Source organism: Octopus sinensis, unplaced genomic scaffold (genome assembly GCF_006345805.1).
Source record: "Octopus sinensis unplaced genomic scaffold, ASM634580v1 Contig01773, whole genome shotgun sequence".
Lineage (NCBI taxonomy): Eukaryota > Metazoa > Mollusca > Cephalopoda > Octopoda > Octopodidae > Octopus > Octopus sinensis.
Genome location: NW_021825076.1, coordinates 5,001 through 15,000, shown reverse-complemented (window position 1 = coordinate 15,000; position 10,000 = coordinate 5,001). Strand labels below are relative to the sequence as shown.

Below are 10,000 nucleotides of genomic sequence, written 5' to 3'. Positions count from 1 at the left end.
TATATTATATATATATATATATATATATATATATATATAGATATATCTATATATATATATATATTATATATATATATATATATATATATATATATATATATATATATATATATGTATATATATATATATATATATGTATATGTATATATGGGAAAAATTGAATAAAACTGCATGTATTCAGTACATTTTTCGTTGTTATATATCGACATGACAGATATATGTGTGTGAAAGTGAGACAGATTGTATATATTTATCAGATATATGGTATTTATACATCGCAGTTCGATGGTATCTGCAGAAAAAGACATGGTTGCGTACTCATAGACATATACCTGGAAACAAAACCCAAAACTTATCGTTCCTGAGCTCCGAATTTAAAGTTCTTGGAATAAAAATCTGGAACAAATATCGCTCTAATTCTCCTTATAAAATATAAATTTTGTTTGTTGTGTGTGTCCGCGCGTGGGTGTGTGCGTGTGGGTGTGTCTGTGAGTGTGTTATAATTGTAATAAATCAAATTTGCCCCAAACATCTAAATTGCAAAGAAATATTATATAATATCTGCGTCTAATGATTCAAAATATTCTGTTTCTGAAAAACTTTTGAAAAAGTGAAAGCAAAGTTTATTTGTTAAAATATAAAGTCTACAATGTTATCTTTAGCTCACACTGAGTTCTCTTTCTAGCTCTACTCTGCTTCATTCTCGATTGAAGAATTTCTCTATTTCTGGGCAAAATTTACAAATAGGAGATATGCAACTTACAGAAAGAACTAAATAAGAATGTCTAATTATATATGTGTATATGTATGTGTGTGTGTGTGTGTGAATGTATGTATATGCGTATATGTGTATATATCAATCAATATGTATATGTATGTATACATATGTATATGCATAAATACATACGTACTTATATACACACATACATACTCACACACATACATACATGCATGCATACATACGTACATACATACATACATACATACATACATACATAGATACATACATACATACATACATACATACATACATACATACATACATACATTACAAGCATGTACATGTCTGTAATCGTAAAACCTTAAATTGATTGTTATAAGAGTAACCGAACTATCGTACATACATTTTCATAATACGACATTTACAAACTCGAAACTTTAAACCCTTGCTTCACATTTGCTGCAATTTAAACTAATAAAAGATTATATTTAAGATAATGTATCCAATTATCAAAATATGCCAAAAAGAAAAGAAACATTAAGAATCATGTGTGATATTGATGGACAGTTGAATGTATAGGAATGCGGTTTCATGGTTAAAGGACTAAATAACCACTTAAGATAAAACTACATTGCCCAACAGCTGATCCAATCACATTGCCGTACGCATCTTTTCCATTTTCTTCTTTTCCCTTTCATCAGATTTCACATATAGCGTGGCTGGCGAAAAATACGTTTTGCGATTTGAAAAGTGTTTATTTCACCCCACACTTCTCATGTCAAATCAGCCCCCATTCTTTACCCTTCCCCATAGACCTCGAAACATCATCAAAATTTACAAGATTCCAGGGCATCCCCTACATAAATTTTCTGTCTATCTTCGTCTGTTATGTTCTTCACTTGTGTTTTCCGCTCTCTCACACACAACCGAATACTTTTCTCTCACTCTTTCTCATCTCCTCTCTATCTCATCTTCTCTAAATCATACCCTCACAACATCTCTCTTTCTCTCTATTACATTTTCTAAATTTCCCCTCTATTTCTCGCCTCCTCTCTCTGTCTCTCCCTTTCTTACCCTCTCCCTGCTATCCTCTCACTCATTCTGTCTCTCTATTCTCTATACATACTTGACTTTACCCCCATCTATTGTCATTTCAAATCATACTTGAAAACATTAAGGAGGCATTCATTCACTTAAGAAGGTAGAACACCTGCCCCTCCAGTTACCTTTAAATCTACTCCACCCAACCAGACCTCTTTAAATCCACTCCTCGCCCTAGTCCCCTTAAAAATCTTCTCTATCCCTCCATTCCTCTTTAAATCTCACTTGTCCTCTAGTCCCTTTAAATCTTCCCTACCTCTTCTGTCCAATTTAAATCTACCCTACCCTTCAGTCCCCTTTAAATATACCCCCCATGTTCCCTTTAAATCGACCCTGCCCCTTTAGTTCCTTGAAGTGTACTTTACCCTTCCACCCCCTTATATCTACTCTATGTCTCAAGTCCCCTTAAAATCTACACTACACCTCCAGTCCCGTTTAAAACTTCTCTACCTCTCTTATCCCCTTTAAACCTGATCCACCCTCCAAACCCTTATTCTAACCCCTCCAGTTCCCTTTAAATCTACTCTACCAGTCAAGACATCTTTAAATCTACTCTACTAGTTAAGAACCCTTTAAATCTTCCATACCATCTAACTCCTTTAAATATACCATCCATCTCCAGTTTCCTTTACATCTACTCCACCTCTACATTTCCATTTATATTCTACACAACACCGTCAGGCCTCTTTAAACCTGCTGTAACTCTCAAGTTCCCTTTAAACTTTCTCTCCCAATCTAGTCCCCTAAAAATCGCTCTAAATCCCCTTTAAATCGCCACAACACCTTCAAACCATTTTAAGCTTTCTTTTACCCCTCCAGTCCACTCAGATCATCTTTATCCCTTTAATCCTAATCAGATCATCATCATCCCTTTAAATCTACTATCACACCACCCTTATTGACCCCTATAAATTTACTATACCCATCAAGTTAACTTTAGATCTATCCTACTCCTTCACTCCCCTTTAAATCTTCTTTACCCCCTATACTTAAATATATTCTTTACTGTAATGGGATCCATTTCTTTTCTAGTTTCGACCCCACCCCCGTTGATTGATACTAGGGTGTCAGTTAGTGTACAAGAATCGTTGGTTATTATGACTGGGTACAAAACCTTTTGTAATGTTTGTTTTTTTAAAACCATTTGTCTCAGTGTTAAAACAGTACTCAGCCACTTACAACTAATTCAATGAACTAGGTAGTTCAGTTGATCTGGGCATCTCCTGGCCACTTGATGTGAACAATTGAAGGTTCGTTGAAGCGGATAGCTCATACTTAGTTGACCCTGTAAATTCTAAGTTATTTCATCTATACAATCGTAATCGTTTGTTCCTGGGCAACTCGTAATAAGTTGATCCAGACAACTCAGGATCATTTGAGTCAAGAAAACCCATGATCTGTTTCATGGTCAGTTGAATCAAACAATTCAAGTTCAGAAATTCTGACAGAAATCTAAAACTGAAAATACTGATAATCCTCAAACGAAAATCTTTGCGATATTTCTTCAGTTTTGGACTACATACAACCCGTTGTCATTCTCATGAAGGAATTTACGTGAACCAGAAACAATAGAGTTCGAATCTTGTAAAATAACAATGCTATTGTTCACCGATTGCATTACAAAATACCTAAAGCAATAATAATAATAATAATAATAATAATAAAGAATAAACAAGTTTTGAATGGTACAACAATGCACTATGATATAGACAATGGGCTAGATACCTGTTGTAATTTAGTCATCCATAGTCTGATATGATATTTCGGAATAATATTCCTTCTTCAGATATTCTTAGATGGAGTCGCTTATAGACATTTCGTCTGTCTTTACGAGCTGAGCTCATCTTCCAACGAGACCGACTTTTCCTATCATCCTTTCGTCACCGATAAAATAAGCACCGATGCTCAGCTGGCGTCGATGTAATCCACTTACTCCGTCCCCTGAAAGTGCTGACCTTGTACCAAAATTTGAAACCAATTTTAGCTTCAAGTTATGGCACGAGACGAGCAATTTGGGGTGAAAGGGACTCAACTAGTAATTATTTTATAGACCTTGAAATTATGAAAACGACCCAGGCGATATTTAAACTCTGAACATAAAGCCAGAAGAAAGGCATTTTTTTCAAAGTGCTAGCGATATTGACAGCACGCTGCCTTATAACAGTAATAGGTCTTTCGAATATTTGTACAAGGCAAAATATTTTAGGAGAACGAGCTCGTCGTTTACATCGACCCCGTTTCTCAACTGACCACATAGGCGTAATTTGAACTCCTTACATTAAATCGATACCTTTGCTGTTGAGTGTGCTAAAAATCTATTTCTTTACTGCCCACAAGGGGCTAAACACAGAGAGGGGACAAAGAAGGACAGACAAACGGATTAAGTCGATTACATCGACCCCAGTGCGTAACTGGTATTTAATTTATCGACCCCGAAAGGATGAAAGGTAAAGTCGACCTCGGCGGAATTTGAACTCAGAACGTAATGGCAGACGAAATACCGCTAAATATTTCACCCGGCGTGCTAACGATTCTGCCAGCTCACCGGGTTATGAGAATACTTGTAAAATAGAACCACGACGAAGATTTATTTCATTGCTTGAGACAGGTTCTCACAATACTTGCATACATTGGGCTATTCCACTGCAATCTTGCGGTCTATTTTCTGCAGTTATGTGTCACTGCTGTGCTACTGCTGGTGCTGCTGTTGCCATTGCTGCCGTTGCGTTGCTGCTGGCTGTTTTCGCGGCTTTATTTATTTGCTTCGTCTATTAAGATATTTATTTTCATATTAGTTTGATGCACGGTGAGAAAAAAAATGGTGAGGAAATGGAGCAGATATGACAAGTATGCCTTACGTGTGCTTATGTATTTTATTGATAGCACGCGTACACCAACACACACACACGCATACACACTCACACACGCACACACATACGCACGCAAACACATACGCACACACACACACACACACAGGTAGCAACACGCACTTACCCACACTCAAACGCACATACGGTAATGTAATTGATAGTAACATTGAAGTTTCAATATTGAACTGCGAAATCAGACCCTATGTGTGTGTGTATACATACATAGAGAGAGAGAGAGAGAGAGGAGAGAGAGAGAGAGAGAGAGATGAGAGAGAGAGAGAGGTAGAGGGAAAGACTGGTAGACAGATAGATAGATAGATATATTCTGTGCATGTGTTATATTGTTCATATATATATATATATATATATATATATATATATATACACCACCTGTCTTCGTCTTTTTTTTTCGTAAACTCTCCCTATATATATATATATATATATATATGTTTTCCACCTGCCTTCGTCTTTTGTCTATTTTCATAAAGCTTCCCGTTATATATATATATATATATCTGCCTATCTTTTAGTATGCATGTATGTATATATGTTTGTATGCATATTTATATGTGTACATGTACATATGTGTGTGTGTGTGCGTTATATTAATCATATATTCCCTTGATCTATAAAGCTATTTTATCGCAAATATTTTCGTATTTCAATTGATACACAAACAGAAGTATAACAGGAGTGATCGAAACCGAATTTAAAACATTGCTTACAATCAAGGAATTTAAATAGTATTATAAGCTATTGATGACGACGATGACGACGCGACGACGACAACGGCGACGACGACGATGATGATGATGATATTGACAACGGTAATAGTAGTAGTATTAATGTAATAATAATAATAATAATAATAATAATAATAATAATAATAATAATAATAATAACAATAACAATAATAATGAAGATGATGATAATAATAATAATAATAATAATCGTTTCTTTAATATTAAATAATATGATATTAATAATTCATTAAAAACATGTCTTAAAATGTAAGACATGTAAATGCTTTCAAGTCAGTCTGGGATGTCTTGTAATTTAAAATAACAGCCAAAAGATGTGATGCCAGCCTCCCTCCCTCCCTCCCTCACCACACACACACACACACATACATACAACCACATACCGAAGCACATACACAAAAACACACACCATTACAAAGAAAGACACTCACAAAGGTATATACATTTGTGTGTACATGTGTCTGCCTATATAAGTGTACACATTGAAATGCACGTAAATATTTGAGCACATTTTATGAATGAAAGTATGGAATAAGTGTGTATATGTGCGTGTGTGTGTTGGTGTGGTGGTGTATACGTTGGCGTCTTTGTGTGTTTGTGTGTGTGTGTGTGTGTGTATTTTTGAGTGTTTAAAAGTTGTCAATGGTTTCTGATTTCTAAATCTCAAACACTCGGCTTATCAATGCGACAATTTTTCACACACACACACACACACACACACACACACATACACACAGACACACACACACACACACACACACATATGTGTATATTTATACTTGCTTTAGTATAAATAATAAAATTGGAACGATACAGAGAAGATTAGCATGGCCCCTGCACAAGGATGCGACGCGAATTCAAGAAGCGTTACTTATTTTTCCTAAAGCCGCAGCAGCGGCTGTGTGGTAAGTAGCTTGCTTACCAATCACATCGTTCCGAGTTCAGTCCCACTGCGTGGCACCTTAGGCACGTGTCTTCTACTATAGCCTCAAGCCGACCAAATCCTTGCGAGAGGATTTGGTAGACGGAAACTGAAAGAAGCCCGTCGTATATATGTATGCGTTTGTCCCCCCCAACATCGCTTGCCCCCCCCACACCGATGGTGGTGTGTTTACGTCCCCGTAACCTAGCGGTTCGGCAAAAAATGACCGATAAAATAAGTACTAGGCTTACAAAGAATAAGTCCTGGTGTCGATTTGCTCGATTAAGGGCGGTGCTCCAGCATGGCTACAGTCAAATGACTGAAACAAGTAAAACAGTAAAGTGTAAGAGTATGTATGTACACGCACACATATATAATTATATATATATATATATATATATATATATATATGTATGTAAGCATGTATGTATGTACACACAAGCAAGTGTGAAGAAGGAAGGAAGAAAGTGGCGCTGGCACTCAACACATCATGTAGGAGTTACACTTATTAGTTATTTAATATAAGATTCGGCTACATTCAACTTAACGTTTAATAGGGTCGTTAGACGAACCTATCTCGTCAGGCACAGAGATGAGAACAATGATTTCCTTTCGCAAATACTAATCAGACACAGAGTGTCGTTAGCCAGCCGGAAGAGAAAATCCTCCTGGGGCTAAAATGAACAGTAGCATCGTCCTCTATGGAACGTCACATTTAGTTGGCAAATATACGTCACGATTCCGTGCTTTTACTCTTTTACTTGTTTTAGTCATTTGACTGCGACCATGCTCGAGTACCGACTTTAGTCGAGCAAATCGATCCCAGCACATATTCTTTGTAAGCCTAGTACTTATTCTATCGATCTCTTTTACCGAACCGCTAAGTTATGGGGACGTAAACACACCAGCATTTGTTGTCAAGCGATGTTGGTGGGACAAACACAGACACACAATCATATATACACAGACATATATATATACCATACATATATACAACGTGCTTCTTTCAGTTTTTGTCTAGCAAATCCACTCGCAAGGCTTAGGTCAGCCCGAGGCCATAGTAGAAGACACTTGCCCAAGGTTACACGCAGTGGGACTGAATCCAGAACCGTGTTTATTTCTCACTCAGAGATTTATATACAATACATATCTACTTATATTATATATTATATATATAATATATATATTATATAATATATATATATATATATAATACTGTTCATATATGTGCAGATTTGTATGCACTTGTGCCTGCTTGCATATAGATATATATACACACACGTGCCGTCTTGTATGTGCTTGTGCGTGCGTGTGTGCATGCACAGGCATGTGTGTATATGATATGTTCGCCTATACGTTGTAATCCCAGGAAATTCCTACTGCTAAGCTGCGAGGAAGTGCCAGTCTAGATTCCAACAATTCCGAGTAGCAGCAGTATCAGTAGAGTCAGTAATAATAATACACTTTTAATAGCGACACAAACAGCTGTAGCATGAGTAACGCAAGAAGCAATACTATTATTATTATTATTATTATTATTATTATTATTATTATTAGTAGTAGTAGTAGTAGTAGTAGTTTTATGGTTGTTACCATTATAGAATAGCAATTGGCTATAATGAATACGCTTCGTTATCGTCTTTTCTTCTTCTTCTTCTTCTTCTTCTTCTTCTTCTTCTTCTTCTTCTCTTCTTCTTCTTCTTCTTCTTCTTCTTCTCTCTCCTCCTACTCTTCCAATTTCTCTCGTTTTTGTCTTATTCTTCCTATCTGAACTTCGCTTTCTCTCTATGTATCGTTGTTTGTTTTTTTTTTGTGTTTTTTTTTTTTGAGTTTTAAGAAATCGCAGTCTTTACTCTACACATTTCTTTCTTTTTATCGTCCGTATGTATGTACGTATGTATGTATGTATGTATGTATGTATGTATGTATTTATGTATGTATGCATGCATGTATGTATGTGTGTATGTATGTATGTGTGTATCAATGTATGCATATACGTATGAATGGAAGTCTTTATGTATGTGTGTGTGTCTATGTGTATGCAAACGTATTGCATGTGAGCTTTGTATATACGCATTGTTTTTATATATTCATATTGAACGTATTCTACATATACATGTATGTAAATCTTATATGCAGCATACGAATGCATATATTGTATGCAGGTTTTGTACCTATGTATTATATATTGCATATTAAATGCATGTATACACGTATATAAGTATTTATGTACATATGTATAAGGTAATCGTTTAATTTTCTATGATACAGCATAAACTGAAAATTATAGACTTACAAGAATTGAGACGTTGAATCTGAGTAAATCGCCGAGAGGAGTGGAACCACGTGTGTGTGTGTGTGTGAGTGTATATGGCCGTGTGTGAATGTGCGTGTGTGTATGCGTGTGTGTGTGTGTGAGTGTGTGTACGTGTGTGCACCACAGTTTGTGGAAACAAGTATATTATAAGATATAATGTGTGTGTGTGTGTGTGTGGTGTGTATAACGTGAAGGAATAAATAACGAGAAGGAACAAGGTTTGGAAATCTCGTAGGTACCGCATTAACGTTCTGGTATGATCCGGATCCGGCTAACCACATTGAATCATAGAGAACATACAGAACTGTAGAAGATAAACATTTACACGGTACTTCACGTAATAGGTAACTCCGGGGTTCGCTTCATTGGATATCACACTGCCTCTATAACCAAGACATAAACAAATGCGAAGCATACATCCTCTCTACTCTTCTTTATGATGTTTGGCATTACACACACACACACATAAACACACATTAAATATATATACATATACATATATATATAATATCATATATATATATATATATATATATATATATACATACATAATATATATATATATTATATATATATATATATTATATATATAATATATAATATATAATATACGACGGGCTTCTTTCAGTTTACCTCTACCAAATTCACTCACAGGCAGTGGGAGTGAACCCGAGAACATGTGCTGGTAAGCAACCTACTTACCACAAAGCCACTCCTGCGCCTTATATGTATATATATATATATCATGTGTGTGTGTTTGTGTCTCAGTGCAAACGCACACACACGTACACACATTGTATTTACGCATATACACTCAAGCGTACTTATGTGTGTGATTCCGCGATTCTTCCTTTCTACTTTCTACACTCTGCCGACTAAGCGCAATCATAGTCATCATCATCATCACCACCACCACCACCACCACCATCCACATCATCATCATCGTCAACGTCATTTTCTCTATAACACTCTGTACTGTGACTAACTATTACAGTTTCTGTTAAAGGGCTGTATCAATAACACACAGAACTAACACTACCGCCATCATCATCACCACCACCATGGACAATGTGGCTCATCAGTCTGCTAGAAAAAACAAGTAAATCACTCCAAAATCATACCATAGTGTGTTTTGACGTGATTGAATTCTCTCCCCCTCTTCTTTTTTGTTTTTGAAATACCGGAACATTATATAATGTACTCCAGGGTACGCTATGACTGAAAAATTGCGATGGTCAAGGCTGGCATGTTTTTGGTTATGGGTTCGATGAAGGTGAAGTGAGCTGAAAAACAAAATTACTGTTTTAC

General features: G+C 35.9%; 1 non-coding gene across 1 annotated transcript; it reads left to right on the top strand.

Annotated features, from left to right (window-relative positions):
- Positions 1-6,228: 6,228 nt before the first annotated feature.
- Positions 6,229-6,332, top strand: LOC115227104. Its single transcript, XR_003883073.1, has one exon. It is a non-coding gene; the product is annotated as a U6 spliceosomal RNA (small nuclear RNA).
- Positions 6,333-10,000: the final 3,668 nt, after the last annotated feature.